The 16,866-nt window shown below is 40.1% G+C and overlaps 1 protein-coding gene across 4 annotated transcripts in view; it reads right to left on the reverse strand.

The window, feature by feature from the left end:
* MYO7A (myosin VIIA) overlaps positions 1–16,866 on the reverse strand; it is a 344,985-nt gene that overhangs the window by 227,605 nt on the left and 100,514 nt on the right. The gene's annotated exons all lie outside the window — the stretch shown is intronic.

Raw genomic sequence — 16,866 nt, forward strand, 5'->3', positions numbered from 1 at the left:
TTCTAAATTAAAGATCCACCTTGTTTCATTCTGTGAAATCTTTTTAGTCATGTCTTCTCCTCTCCAGTGTCCCTTCACTTTGTCAATGGCATAAAAAATCATTTGATTGGGATCTTGGTTATGAAAATCTCTAAAATGCCTCGAGACACTGTGTTTATCATATCCTTTCTTAATATTTTTGATGTGTTCACTGATTCTTATATGTAGTTCCCGTGTTGTTCTTCCTACATATTGTTTGCGGCACGGACATTCTATAACGTATGTCACATGCGTGCTTTTACAGGAAATCAGTTCTTTTATGAGGAATTCCCTTCCATTGGTAGCTGACATGAATTTGGTGGTTTTTCTTTGGGTTTTTTTGCTTTTGCGACATGGGAGACACTGTCCACATTTGAAGAAGCCTTTCAGGTGTTTACTGATTTTTATGTGTCGTGGGGGATCGATAGTATTTTTAACTAATTTGTTTCTTAGGTTAGGGGCCTTCTTGTAAATAAAAGCGGGGTTATTGGGTAATATTTTCTTTAGCGTTTCATCTGTTTTTAGGATTGGCCAATGTTTCTTTATGATCTTTTCTATTTGTTTGTGATGTCTATTGAAACCTGTAAAAAAAGCCGTTTCTATATTTTTCTTGCTCCTGGAGGTCGTCTTGTCCTCTATTAGTTTTCTTCTTTCCGTTTTGTTTATGGTTTCTTTAAGGGCTCTGAGATAGGGTTCTTTGTATCCCTTCTGTGTGAATCTTCTAATTATAACCTCCGCTTGTGCTTCAAAATCCTCTCTTTTGGTGCAATTTCTATATATTCTTAAGAGCTGTCCTTTCGGTATATTGCCTATCCATCTTGGATGGTGGCAACTTGATGTAGGTATGTACCCATTTCTGTCCGTAGCCTTAAAGAAAGTTTTTGTACCTAGTGATCCTTCTGACTTAAAAATTTGTAGATCTAGGTAGTCTATACTTTGTGTGTCCCATTTTTCTGTGAATGTGATGCCATAAATGTTATGATTTATTTCTTCCAGAAAGGACCGTAGTTCCTCTTGGGAGCCCCCCCAGACTATTAAAATGTCATCTATATACCTTCTGTACATTTTTAGATTCTCTCTGGGGGTTCCATAAATTTGCTCTTCTTCCCAGTGGTCCAGGAATAAATTTGCTACGCTGGGTGCGTATTTGGCCCCCATGGCAACTCCCTTGGTCTGGACATAATATTTGTCTTTGTACCAGAAGTGGTTATGTTTCATTGCCAAGTCTAATCCTTCCAATATGTAGTCTATTTGTTCTTGTTTTAAATCAGATCTTCTGTGGAGGGCCCATTCTACCGCATTAAGGCCGTCTTTCTGTTTAATGTTAGTGTATAAAGAATTGACATCAATAGTGACTAATAAATCCTTTTCATCTATCTTGATGTTATCCAGTTCCTTCAATAATTGTCTGCTATCTCTTAGATAAGATTTGCCTTTGGTTACTAATGGTTGTAAAAAACCATCCACATATGCTCCCAGTCTCGAAAAAAGGGAGTCAATTCCACTTACTATGGGTCTCCCTGGGGGTTGCGTTTGGCTCTTGTGGATTTTTGGGACATAGTAAATTACAGGAATTTTTGGTGCTTTTGGAATTAGGTATTGGGCTTCTTTTTTATTAAGAATCCCTTTATTTAGGCCTTTTTGGACGTAGCTGCTAAGTTTGTTCTTATATATTGTTTTTGGATTTTTCTTCAATTGTTGGTACGTGTCTGGAATATTCAGAAGATTGGCCATTTCTTGTTCATAGTCTGTTTTGTTGAGTATGACCAGTCCACCTCCCTTGTCCGCTGGTCTTATAACTATATCTTTCTTTTTTTCCAGCTGTTTTATGGTCTTCCAAATTCCCTTCCTCTTGGAGGGTTTAATTGTTAATTCCCTAATGTCTCTTTCAACCAATTTTTTGAAAACTTTAATTCCCTCGTTTTGCTGCTGGTTGGGATTAAAAATTGAATTATTTCTCAACTCAGAATGTTTAAAACTTGTTGCTTCCTTCCCTTTTTCTGAGTTTTTATTGTTGGCAAAAAAATTTTTTATATTTAATTTCCTAATGAACTTTTGTAGGTCGATAAAGGTTTCGAATTTATCCAAATCTTTGTCCGGCGCATATTTTAAGCCTAAGTCAAGTATTTTGAGTTCCTCCTCGCAGAAAGTGGTCCCACTTAGATTGTATATACCTTCACCTAATATTCTCGCCTTCTTTTTCTTGAGGCCTCCTCTTTTGCCCCTCTTTCGTTTCCTTCTGCCCACCTTGGGGGTCTGTACTCTCTCCCTTGGTTCTCTCGGTAGCCCTGTTGTGTTACATGTTCTTCTCTCGTATTTCCTGGACCTGTCCACCTGGGATTCCATCCTCCATATCTCCTCGGAGGTCTCTGATGATGGCTTCTTGTTGGGTACCGGAAAGGTCTCCAGCCATCTCTTGGTCCAAAAGGGGGGTTTCTCGGTGGTCTGTGTCCTTGCCCCCTGTGAAAAAAATCGTTTTGGTACCTGCCATGAGAGGGGGTAGTTTGAGGGTATCTTCTGAGAGGGGAGTACCTGTTATAATGTCTTGGAATGTTATAAGGATCCTGGTGTGGTTGAGGGACATATCTAGGAGTGTCCCATTCTCTTCTGTCCTGGTTTGTGTTCTGATTAGTTTCTGATCCTCTGTAATTGGGTGTATAGGGTTCTGTTAGTCTGATTGCCCTATTAGGTGTTTGGGTGGGTTGTTGCCATTCTACATCTCCTCCATTTCCTTGGTCTTCATCTGGGTCATCACCCATGGAAATGTTGTTGTCCTCATCTGTATAAGTGGTATCCATTTGCCACTTGTAGATTTGTTGATTTTTATAATCCAGTACATCCCTCCGGAATTTTTTCTGCTTTTTTTGTTGTACATCCTTATCATATTTCCTGATTGCTTCTTGCAAATTTTGTTCTTTTTCCTTGTATTCAGTTGTTTCTTTATATGGTGACAGTTGTTCTTTGATATGTGAAATCTCTACTTCAATGTTTTTGAGTTTGACTTGTCTTCTCAGTACAATCTTTTGTAGTAGCAGAGTTTCACTTTCATTGAAAAATTTAAACCAGTCTTCCATTAGGTGTTTGTCATTTAGAGCGTCGTTGGGGGAAATATCCCATCTTAGCCTCCTGGGGGTGATTTTTGCTGAGTTGCCAAGGGAGTTGCCATGGGGGCCAAATACGCACCCAGCGTAGCAAATTTATTCCTGGACCACTGGGAAGAAGAGCAAATTTATGGAACCCCCAGAGAGAATCTAAAAATGTACAGAAGGTATATAGATGACATTTTAATAGTCTGGGGGGGCTCCCAAGAGGAACTACGGTCCTTTCTGGAAGAAATAAATCATAACATTTATGGCATCACATTCACAGAAAAATGGGACACACAAAGTATAGACTACCTAGATCTACAAATTTTTAAGTCAGAAGGATCACTAGGTACAAAAACTTTCTTTAAGGCTACGGACAGAAATGGGTACATACCTACATCAAGTTGCCACCATCCAAGATGGATAGGCAATATACCGAAAGGACAGCTCTTAAGAATATATAGAAATTGCACCAAAAGAGAGGATTTTGAAGCACAAGCGGAGGTTATAATTAGAAGATTCACACAGAAGGGATACAAAGAACCCTATCTCAGAGCCCTTAAAGAAACCATAAACAAAACGGAAAGAAGAAAACTAATAGAGGACAAGACGACCTCCAGGAGCAAGAAAAATATAGAAACGGCTTTTTTTACAGGTTTCAATAGACATCACAAACAAATAGAAAAGATCATAAAGAAACATTGGCCAATCCTAAAAACAGATGAAACGCTAAAGAAAATATTACCCAATAACCCCGCTTTTATTTACAAGAAGGCCCCTAACCTAAGAAACAAATTAGTTAAAAATACTATCGATCCCCCACGACACATAAAAATCAGTAAACACCTGAAAGGCTTCTTCAAATGTGGACAGTGTCTCCCATGTCGCAAAAGCAAAAAAACCCAAAGAAAAACCACCAAATTCATGTCAGCTACCAATGGAAGGGAATTCCTCATAAAAGAACTGATTTCCTGTAAAAGCACGCATGTGACATACGTTATAGAATGTCCGTGCCGCAAACAATATGTAGGAAGAACAACACGGGAACTACATATAAGAATCAGTGAACACATCAAAAATATTAAGAAAGGATATGATAAACACAGTGTCTCGAGGCATTTTAGAGATTTTCATAACCAAGATCCCAATCAAATGATTTTTTATGCCATTGACAAAGTGAAGGGACACTGGAGAGGAGAAGACATGACTAAAAAGATTTCACAGAATGAAACAAGGTGGATCTTTAATTTAGAAAGCCTACACCCAGCAGGAATGAACATAGACCTGGATTTGAATTGTTTCATAACTAATTTTTAATTTTTAATTCAAAATTCTTTTAAAAAAAATTTTTTTTGAAAAAATACTTTTAAATCTCCAACAATTTTAATTTTGGATTAAATTTCTAATCAATTTTTATTAATTTTTAATTAATTTTTAATAATTCATCCAGATCATATGTAACTCTATCTACAATATTACCAAAGGTATAATATATTACTTAGTGTCGAACTTGTGATCGAATATAGTCCACAGCACTTTAGGCCGAATGCTCCACTTAACACTAGCTACCATTCAAACATTAAAGAAAGGTCGAATTTGGATCAAATGAAGCCTGTAGTACTGAGGGTCGAATGTCATCTATTCGACAAAACAACATCTCAACCCATTATTCAATATAAAAAACAATAATTGTGGAGGGGCACTTTTAACCTTGAAACATTCCTCTCTTTGTACATACGTATATATATATATATATGTGTGTATATATGTGTGAACATAGTTTTTTATATAACTTAAGTAGTCGGAAAGTCCAAACATCTTATACTAAGTAAATTTCATTCACCTCATCCTAATCCAATCCTTCAATACACACATGCATCCTTATTTTTTGCCCAGATATACTTTATGCTGCTAAGGAATGAACATTCCTATTCACAACATACTTCCTTCCCTTTGCATCATATAACCAAATCTAAGTATTATCCGTTTAAGTTTTTAATAATTTTTTTTATATTTTATTATTGGCATCTGTACTCTACTTTTTATAGCATGGTCTGTTTATCGTTAATGTCATTTTTATTTGCATTTTTCTCTGTATTTTCATATCTATATTTATATTTTATTAGTTTGTAATTATAACTTTGGTTTTAGTATAAAGAATAGGCATATATACATGAATATGTACACACATGATTAGGAGGCTTTGAAAAACCTCCGGTGGGTTAAATTGCAGAATACACCAAAGGATAGTAGCAGGAACACAATCACCGCAGCGCTTTATTCGACATAAGGGCATTCCCATATCCAAAATGGCGGCGTTTGCCCACGCATGCGCTGTAGATGTATTGTGCTCTATATAGAGCGTAAGGTGTGTGAAGATGGCCGCTCCAGATGACGTCCTAGTGACGAAACGCGTAGGGCGTGGCTTATCGAACACACACTTTCAACACAAACGGCGTGGAAGCCGAACGGAACGCTCGCAGCAGCTTCCTTACTTCTCATACAGCAAACCTTTTATGCCATTACCTATATCAAGAATTGTGAGTAGTTTTAAGCATATGATTAATAAATTGTTTTATACGGTATCACACTATGGATGGTCCTCTCTTTTAACATATACATACTGTGGCACACTCCACCGGGAAATAACGAGGGATCCCCAGCAGTCCACTGGAAGCAAGCCAGAGAGCGACACAGTAGCTCATACTGTGAAGGCTGATCCTCCCCGGATGGGGTTACTTTTCTGGTGAGAGTACAACCTAGAAGTGTCCACAATGCATGAAGAATAGATTTGAATCTATCACATCCCCTCCTTTTATCCACGGAAAAAACCACATTTACCGCACTGCACCAGAGACTTCTTGCTCTTTTCCATATATATTCTTTTTACACTTTTTTTATACATTTTTATTTGCTTGGACTAATATTCAATATTTCCATTTTTACCTTTTTAAATTTTTTTCACTTTTTTCACTCCCATTTTTGGCATGTTCCATTTGATGTACTGATATCTATCATATATTTATTGTGTATTTTATTATTGCATGCATATTCTACTGTCACATTTGTGCACTTTAAATTTTTACAGTTTGGTAAACCTGCGTTCATATTTCATACTTGTCACTATATATTAAGCAGACTTAGCAGCAGCACTTTATATGTTTTGGGTATTTATATGTTTCAGATAAGAAGTGATCACTTATTTATGGTTTTGCACATAATTTCATTTCACAGCCAGCACGCTGGCAAATATCTATCAATGTGACAAATAATTTTATTTACACATTTTTCAATTTTTACCTACATATTTTTTTTTTTTTTATATTGAAATAGCATATTGCACCTTGTCACTTATATATCAGGTTATAATAACACCTTTAATCTATTAAGTCCCTGGAGACACACTTCTATATATAGGTATAGCGCCAGATCTATTCATAGCAACCCCCAATCTAACATTCTCCACCCTACCAGGTGGATACTAATAGAGGCAGCTCCTACCTATTTCACTTTATTTTATTTATACTTACATATAAGCTCCATAGCGCAACCTACCACCCCTGTTCCCTTCTTTTATTTGGAGCCTTTTTGACTCCCAATAACAGGTTGCAGCAATGGACCTTTTTAAATATGTTGACAGCAGAGCCATCAATCTAATGGAAATTTTTAACCAAGAACATGTAGCCAATAAACAGGATTTAGACAGTTTGTTCAAACAATTAAAGCACAATTTAGAAAAACAACTAAGAGTATGGTGGGACATAGCCATCCTGGAGATGTACATCTCAGCAAAAATCACCCCCAGGAGGCTAAGATGGGATATTTCCCCCAACGACGCTCTAAATGACAAACACCTAATGGAAGACTGGTTTAAATTTTTCAATGAAAGTGAAACTCTGCTACTACAAAAGATTGTACTGAGAAGACAAGTCAAACTCAAAAACATTGAAGTAGAGATTTCACATATCAAAGAACAACTGTCACCATATAAAGAAACAACTGAATACAAGGAAAAAGAACAAAATTTGCAAGAAGCAATCAGGAAATATGATAAGGATGTACAACAAAAAAAGCAGAAAAAATTCCGGAGGGATGTACTGGATTATAAAAATCAACAAATCTACAAGTGGCAAATGGATACCACTTATACAGATGAGGACAACAACATTTCCATGGGTGATGACCCAGATGAAGACCAAGGAAATGGAGGAGATGTAGAATGGCAACAACCCACCCAAACACCTAATAGGGCAATCAGACTAACAGAACCCTATACACCCAATTACAGAGGATCAGAAACTAATCAGAACACAAACCAGGACAGAAGAGAATGGGACACTCCTAGATATGTCCCTCAACCACACCAGGATCCTTATAACATTCCAAGACATTATAACAAGTACTCCCCTCTCAGAAGATACCCTCAAACTACCCCCTCTCATGGCAGGTACCAAAATGATTTTTTTCACAGGGGGCAAGGACACAGACCACCGAGAAACCCCCCTTTTGGACCAAGAGATGGCTGGAGACCTTTCCGGTACCCAACAAGAAGCCATCATCAGAGACCTCCGAGGAGATATGGAGGATGGAATCCCAGGTGGACAGGTCCAGGAAATACGAGAGAAGAACATGTAACACAACAGGGCTACCGAGAGAACCAAGGGAGAGAGTACAGACCCCCAAGGTGGGCAGAAGGAAACGAAAGAGGGGCAAAAGAGGAGGCCTCAAGAAAAAGAAGGCGAGAATATTAGGTGAAGGTATATACAATCTAAGTGGGACCACTTTCTGCGAGGAGGAACTCAAAATACTTGACTTAGGCTTAAAATATGCGCCGGACAAAGATTTGGATAAATTCGAAACCTTTATCGACCTACAAAAGTTCATTAGGAAATTAAATATAAAAAAATGTTTTGCCAACAATAAAAACTCAGAAAAAGGGAAGGAAGCAACAAGTTTTAAACATTCTGAGTTGAGAAATAATTCAATTTTTAATCCCAACCAGCAGCAAAACGAGGGAATTAAAGTTTTCAAAAAATTGGTTGAAAGAGACATTAGGGAATTAACAATTAAACCCTCCAAGAGGAAGGGAATTTGGAAGACCATAAAACAGCTGGAAAAAAAGAAAGATATAGTTATAAGACCAGCGGACAAGGGAGGTGGACTGGTCATACTCAACAAAACAGACTATGAACAAGAAATGGCCAATCTTCTGAATATTCCAGACACGTACCAACAATTGAAGAAAAATCCAAAAACAATATATAAGAACAAACTTAGCAGCTACGTCCAAAAAGGCCTAAATAAAGGGATTCTTAATAAAAAAGAAGCCCAATACCTAATTCCAAAAGCACCAAAAATTCCTGTAATTTACTATGTCCCAAAAATCCACAAGAGCCAAACGCAACCCCCAGGGAGACCCATAGTAAGTGGAATTGACTCCCTTTTTTCGAGACTGGGAGCATATGTGGATGGTTTTTTACAACCATTAGTAACCAAAGGCAAATCTTATCTAAGAGATAGCAGACAATTATTGAAGGAACTGGATAACATCAAGATAGATGAAAAGGATTTATTAGTCACTATTGATGTCAATTCTTTATACACTAACATTAAACAGAAAGACGGCCTTAATGCGGTAGAATGGGCCCTCCACAGAAGATCTGATTTAAAACAAGAACAAATAGACTACATATTGGAAGGATTAGACTTGGCAATGAAACATAACCACTTCTGGTACAAAGACAAATATTATGTCCAGACCAAGGGAGTTGCCATGGGGGCCAAATACGCACCCAGCGTAGCAAATTTATTCCTGGACCACTGGGAAGAAGAGCAAATTTATGGAACCCCCAGAGAGAATCTAAAAATGTACAGAAGGTATATAGATGACATTTTAATAGTCTGGGGGGGCTCCCAAGAGGAACTACGGTCCTTTCTGGAAGAAATAAATCATAACATTTATGGCATCACATTCACAGAAAAATGGGACACACAAAGTATAGACTACCTAGATCTACAAATTTTTAAGTCAGAAGGATCACTAGGTACAAAAACTTTCTTTAAGGCTACGGACAGAAATGGGTACATACCTACATCAAGTTGCCACCATCCAAGATGGATAGGCAATATACCGAAAGGACAGCTCTTAAGAATATATAGAAATTGCACCAAAAGAGAGGATTTTGAAGCACAAGCGGAGGTTATAATTAGAAGATTCACACAGAAGGGATACAAAGAACCCTATCTCAGAGCCCTTAAAGAAACCATAAACAAAACGGAAAGAAGAAAACTAATAGAGGACAAGACGACCTCCAGGAGCAAGAAAAATATAGAAACGGCTTTTTTTACAGGTTTCAATAGACATCACAAACAAATAGAAAAGATCATAAAGAAACATTGGCCAATCCTAAAAACAGATGAAACGCTAAAGAAAATATTACCCAATAACCCCGCTTTTATTTACAAGAAGGCCCCTAACCTAAGAAACAAATTAGTTAAAAATACTATCGATCCCCCACGACACATAAAAATCAGTAAACACCTGAAAGGCTTCTTCAAATGTGGACAGTGTCTCCCATGTCGCAAAAGCAAAAAAACCCAAAGAAAAACCACCAAATTCATGTCAGCTACCAATGGAAGGGAATTCCTCATAAAAGAACTGATTTCCTGTAAAAGCACGCATGTGACATACGTTATAGAATGTCCGTGCCGCAAACAATATGTAGGAAGAACAACACGGGAACTACATATAAGAATCAGTGAACACATCAAAAATATTAAGAAAGGATATGATAAACACAGTGTCTCGAGGCATTTTAGAGATTTTCATAACCAAGATCCCAATCAAATGATTTTTTATGCCATTGACAAAGTGAAGGGACACTGGAGAGGAGAAGACATGACTAAAAAGATTTCACAGAATGAAACAAGGTGGATCTTTAATTTAGAAAGCCTACACCCAGCAGGAATGAACATAGACCTGGATTTGAATTGTTTCATAACTAATTTTTAATTTTTAATTCAAAATTCTTTTTAAAAAAAATTTTTTTGAAAAAATACTTTTAAATCTCCAACAATTTTAATTTTGGATTAAATTTCTAATCAATTTTTATAAATTTTTAATTAATTTTTAATAATTCATCCAGATCATATGTAACTCTATCTACAATATTACCAAAGGTATAATATATTACTTAGTGTCGAACTTGTGATCGAATATAGTCCACAGCACTTTAGGCCGAATGCTCCACTTAACACTAGCTACCATTCAAACATTAAAGAAAGGTCGAATTTGGATCAAATGAAGCCTGTAGTACTGAGGGTCGAATGTCATCTATTCGACAAAACAACATCTCAACCCATTATTCAATATAAAAAACAATAATTGTGGAGGGGCACTTTTAACCTTGAAACATTCCTCTCTTTGTACATACGTATATATATATATATATGTGTGTATATATGTGTGAACATAGGGTTTTATATAACTTAAGTAGTCGGAAAGTCCAAACATCTTATACTAAGTAAATTTCATTCACCTCATTCTAATCCAATCCTTCAATACACACATGCATCCTTATTTTTTGCCCAGATATACTTTATGCTGCTAAGGAATGAACATTCCTATTCACAACATACTTCCTTCCCTTTGCATCATATAACCAAATCTAAGTATTATCCGTTTAAGTTTTTAATAATTTTTTTTTATATTTTATTATTGGCATCTGTACTCTACTTTTTATAGCATGGTCTGTTTATCGTTAATGTCATTTTTATTTGCATTTTTCTCTGTATTTTCATATCTATATTTATATTTTATTAGTTTGTAATTATAACTTTGGTTTTAGTATAAAGAATAGGCATATATACATGAATATGTACACACATGATTAGGAGGCTTTGAAAAACCTCCGGTGGGTTAAATTGCAGAATACACCAAAGGATAGTAGCAGGAACACAATCACCGCAGCGCTTTATTCGACATAAGGGCATTCCCATATCCAAAATGGCGGCGTTTGCCCGCGCATGCGCTGTAGATGTATTGTGCTCTATATAGAGCGTAAGGTGTGTGAAGATGGCCGCTCCAGATGACGTCCTAGTGACGAAACGCGTAGGGCGTGGCTTATCGAACACACACTTTCAACACAAACGGCGTGGAAGCCGAACGGAACGCTCGCAGCAGCTTCCTTACTTCTCATACAGCAAACCTTTTATGCCATTACCTATATCAAGAATTGTGAGTAGTTTTAAGCATATGATTAATAAATTGTTTTATACGGTATCACACTATGGATGGTCCTCTCTTTTAACATATACATACTGTGGCACACTCCACCGGGAAATAACGAGGGATCCCCAGCAGTCCACTGGAAGCAAGCCAGAGAGCGACACAGTAGCTCATACTGTGAAGGCTGATCCTCCCCGGATGGGGTTACTTTTCTGGTGAGAGTACAACCTAGAAGTGTCCACAATGCATGAAGAATAGATTTGAATCTACCACATCCCCTCCTTTTATCCACGGAAAAAACCACATTTACCGCACTGCACCAGAGACTTCTTGCTCTTTTCCATATATATTCTTTTTACACTTTTTTTATACATTTTTATTTGCTTGGACTAATATTCAATATTTCCATTTTTACCTTTTTTAATTTTTTTCACTTTTTTCACTCCCATTTTTGGCATGTTCCATTTGATGTACTGATATCTATCATATATTTATTGTGTATTTTATTATTGCATGCATATTCTACTGTCACATTTGTGCACTTTAAATTTTTACAGTTTGGTAAACCTGCGTTCATATTTCATACTTGTCACTATATATTAAGCAGACTTAGCAGCAGCACTTTATATGTTTTGGGTATTTATATGTTTCAGATAAGAAGTGATCACTTATTTATGGTTTTGCACATAATTTCATTTCACAGCCAGCACGCTGGCAAATATCTATCAATGTGACAAATAATTTTATTTACACATTTTTCAATTTTTACCTACATATTTTTTTTTTTTTTTTATATTGAAATAGCATATTGCACCTTGTCACTTATATATCAGGTTATAATAACACCTTTAATCTATTAAGTCCCTGGAGACACACTTCTATATATAGGTATAGCGCCAGATCTATTCATAGCAACCCCCAATCTGAACCTGCCCAAGAACCGCCTTATATGTGACATGCCCACCAGATGGAACTCAACAGTGGCCATGCTACAGCGGCTGCACACGCAGCAGAGGGCCATCAATGAGTACCTGTGCGACTACGGCACCAGGACAGGGTCAGGGGAGCTCGGTTTTTTCTCACCACGCCAGTGGGGCATGATCAGGGATGCATGCACTGTCCTGTCACCGTTTGAGGAGGCCACAAGGATGGTGAGCAGTGACAGTGCATGCATCAGTGACACTGTACCTCTTGTCCACCTCTTGGAGCATACGCTGTGTGGAATAATGGACAGGGCACTTGAGGCAGAACAGAGGCAGGAAGAGGAGGACTTCCTTGCCTCTCAAGGCCCCCTTTATCCAGACAGTGTTCCTGCTGTGCCACCCATCACACAGGAAGAGGATGAGGAGGAGGAAGAGGAGGAGGAGGATGATTGTGTCAGCATGGAGGTGGAGGCTGGCACTCAGCATCAGCATCAGCAGCAGCAGCAGCAGTCTTGTAGGGATGATTTACAGTCCCAAGAAACACGTGGACTTGTACGTGGCTGGGAGGAGGTAGCTGCGGATCATGTTGTCCTTAGTGACCCAGAGGACTCCGGACCGAATGCCTCAGCTAACCTACGCTGCATGGCCTCCCTGATCCTGCAAAGCCTGCGGAAGGATCCTCGTATTCTTCGGATCAAGGAGAGGGACCATTACTGGCTGGCCACTCTCCTTGATCCACGGTACAAGGGTAAGGTTGCCGACCTTATCTTGCCATCGCAGAGGGAGCAGAGGATGAGACATCTCCGGGAGGCCTTGCAGAAAGGTCTGTGCAACACGTTCCCAGAGACTGGGAGGTTACAAACTCCTGGTCCTGGACAACGTGTTGCTGAGGCATCGGTCAGAAGGAGCGGTGGAGAAGGTGGCCGTCTGACTGATGCTTTCAGACAATTTTTTAGTCCGCAGCCCCAAGGTATGATCGGGTCCAGCACCCATCGCCAGCGTCTGATTTACATGGTGCAGGAATACCTAGGGGCAAGGTCAGACTTGGACACCTTTCCCACCGAAAATCCTCTGGCTTACTGGGTCTTGAGGATGGATCACTGGCCAGAGCTTGCACAGTATGCAATTGAGCTACTGGCCTGTCCTGCATCCAGCGTTCTTTCGGAACGCACCTTCAGTGCTGCTGGTGGCTTTGTTACCGATCACAGGGTGCACCTGTCCACCAAATCAGTTGATCGACTGACATTCATCAAGATGAATCAGTCTTGGATCACCCACAGCTACCAAGCACCTGAAGCTGATGTAACCGAATAATTTTTTTTTAAATACCACATCCCTTCAAGACTGCCTATGCTGATGCTGAGTGACTGTCCTGTTATGTTGATTGTCTATCCTCTTCCTCCTCCGCTGATATGTTGGAAGAACATTTCTGGTTCTGGTTGATGCCATCAGCCCAATTTTTCTGCCCCTGTTTAACAGGGGCGTTTAAGTACAATTTTTGATGCAATGCTTTGCAGCAGGGCTAATTCCTGCAATCAAACAAGAGTATATGGGAGAGGTTGCAGTGTGGTGGCACCAGCACCAGTGCCTAAGGCCCAATTTTTCTGCCCCTGTTTAACAGGGGCGTTTAATTACAATTTTTGATGCAATGCTTTACAGCAGGGCTAATTCCTGCAATAAAACTAGAGTATATGGCAGAGGTTGCAGTGTGGTGGCACCAGCACCAGTGCCTAAGGCCCAATTTTTCTGCCCCTGTTTAACAGGGGCGTTTAAGTACAATTTTTGATGCAATGCTTTGCAGCAGGGCTAATTCCTGCAATAAAACTAGAGTATATGGCAGAGGTTGCAGTGTGGTGGCACCAGCACCAGTGCCTAAGGCCCAATTTTTCTGCCCCTGTTTAACAGGGGCGTTTAAGTACAATTTTTGATGCAATGCTTTGCAGCAGGGCTAATTCCTGCAATAAAACTAGAGTATATGGAAGAGGTTGCAGTGTGGTGGCACCAGCAGCAGTGCCTAAGGCCACATTTTTCTGCCCCTGTTTAACAGGGACATGTAATTACAATTCTTGATATAATATTTCACAGGAGGGCCTCTTCCTGTGCCCACCCAGAGTAACGGTGAGAACTTATAGTGTTGTGGCACCAGCACCACAACCACCAAAGGTCAATTTTTCTACCACTGTTCAACAATGGCATGTAATTACAATTCTTGATATAATCGTTCACAGCAGGGCGCTCCAGCGCCCACCAAGAGTCACTTTCAGGGCTTACAATGTTGTGGCAAAACCAACACCTTGTTCCGCCATTTCTGCAGAGCATATAGGGCAGGCCCCTACTTTCAAACATCCAACTTACAAACATCTCCTACTTGCAAACGGAAGGAGACAACAGCAAGTGAGATGAAAAAAGATGTACGACAAAACAAATTATACAGGGGTGATAACCCTTCCCTATGTTTTCCAAAAAGCTTAAAAATAGTTTTTTTGACTGGAGCTACACTTTAAAAATGTACCAGTTGAAAATTACAAACAGATTCAACTTAACACAACAAACCTACACAGTCCCTGTCTTGTTTGCACCGCCTGTATACTGCTGTTCTGAGTATATAGGGCCTGGGGGCCACACGCATTTCCTTTTTTTAATATGGGTACAGGGTTCCTCTTAATATGCGTACAAGACCCAAAGGGGCTGGTAATGGGCAGGGAGGGCTACCCATGCCATTTTTCTCAATGATTTTCAACCATATTGCAGGAACCAGATATAACATTAAAACCACAAGCAGTTTTAAATGGTGTTATTTCCGTTTAATGTCATTTTGTGCAGGGACTGTTTTAAACACGGGAAACACGTGGCACTTCACAGGCATACTACAAACACCCCCCAGGCACCATATTTAAAGGAATATTTCACTTTTTTTTTTCACTTTAATCGTCATTAAAATCAGTGCTCCCGCCAAAACGGCCATTTTTAAAAACATTTTAGGCATTGACCCATGTCCCCTGGGGCAGGAGCCAGGTCCCCAAACCCTTTTTAGGACAGTATCTTGCATATTAGCTGTTAAAATTAGCACTTTTCATTTCGAACGTTCGAGTCCCATAGACTTCAATGGGGTTCTAACGTTTGTTCGAATTTGGGGTCCGTACGAAAGTTCTGGTGCGAACCGAACCGGGGGGGTGTTCGGCTCATCCCTAGTGGCCAGCATGACAATACCAAAGAATATGGTTATAACCCTTGCAAGTTTATATGTTGCTATATGTGTCCTGTTGGGGAGATTTCCTGGCCCTGAGAAGACAACCAGGAGAAGATATCTCTACAAAGTGAACAGGTGACCTATTAGGAGATTTGCCCTCACCTCTGCCGTGGTAAAAATTCTACCATTTTGGTTTTGGAAAAGCTTGGTGGTTACTGAACCTTTAAAATTGTTTTACATACCTAAAAATTAACACCTCCTCCTCCCTAAATGTGGCTCATAAGATAGCAAAGGATGAGGCCTCTAGTGTCAATAATGCCTTGTACACATGATCAGACTATCCGGCGGACAATCCGCCGGACTTTGCAGCGGAGGCCCGCCAGACTTTCCGAATGAGCGGTATTGTACACACACGACCACACACAAACGGCTTTCCGGCAGACAATCCGCCGGACTTTTGGTGGAGGTCCGATGGACTTTCCAAATGCACGGACTCGCCCACACAAGGACTAAAGTCCATTCATTTTGAACGTGACTTCAGGTATGACGGGACTAGAAAAGGAAGTCAATCTCGCCGCTTCCATCGGCGAGATTGACACCTTGCGAGCCCCGTCGACTGGTATGGGTTTTTCAGCTTAGGGATCCCCCCAAAGTCCATACCAGACCCTTATCCGAGCACGCAGCCCGGCCGGTCAGGAAAGGGGGTGGGGACGAGCGAGCACCGTACCAGGCCGCATTCCCTCAACATGGGGGGATGGGTGCTTTGGTGACCCCAAGGCACCTTGTCCCCATGTTGATGAGGACAAGGGCCTCTTCCCGACAACCCTGACCGTTGGTTGTCGGGGTCTGCGGGCGGGGGGCTTATCGGAATCCGGGAGGAGTAATAAGGGGGCCCCCAGATCCCGGTCCCCCACCCTATGTGAATGAGTATGGGGTACATCGGAAAAAGTGTTAATAAAAAAACACACTGCACAGGTTTTTAAAGTAGTTTATTAGGCAGCTCCGGGAGTCTTCTTCCAACTTCAGGGGTCTTCTTCTGACTTCTCCACGCTTTCCGGTTCTTCTCACTGGGCTCCTCCGCTATCTTCTGCTCTTTTGCCGCTCTTTTGCTAGCAGAGGAGCCTGGCTTTCTCCATCATCGTCACCGTCATTGTCGCCGTCACCGTCTTCTTCTTCTTCTCCTTCTTCCTTCTTCTTCTGTTCTTCCGATGTTGACACAACGCTCTCTCCCGACTTATATAGGCATACGGGCAGGGGTCACCGGGTGATGTCACATGGTGACCCCGCCCCTTATGATGTCATAGTCCCAGCATGCCCCGGGACTGTGACGCCATAAGGGGCGGGGTCACCGTGTGACATCACCCGGTGACCCCTCCCCTTATGCCTTTTTAAGTTGCCGTGCACCATGTCCACGGCATTACA

This window comes from Lithobates pipiens, unplaced genomic scaffold (genome assembly GCF_037356315.1).
Source record: "Lithobates pipiens isolate NorthernLeopardFrog02 unplaced genomic scaffold, aLitPip1_a1.2 Scaffold_23, whole genome shotgun sequence".
NCBI classification, from domain to species: domain Eukaryota; kingdom Metazoa; phylum Chordata; class Amphibia; order Anura; family Ranidae; genus Lithobates; species Lithobates pipiens.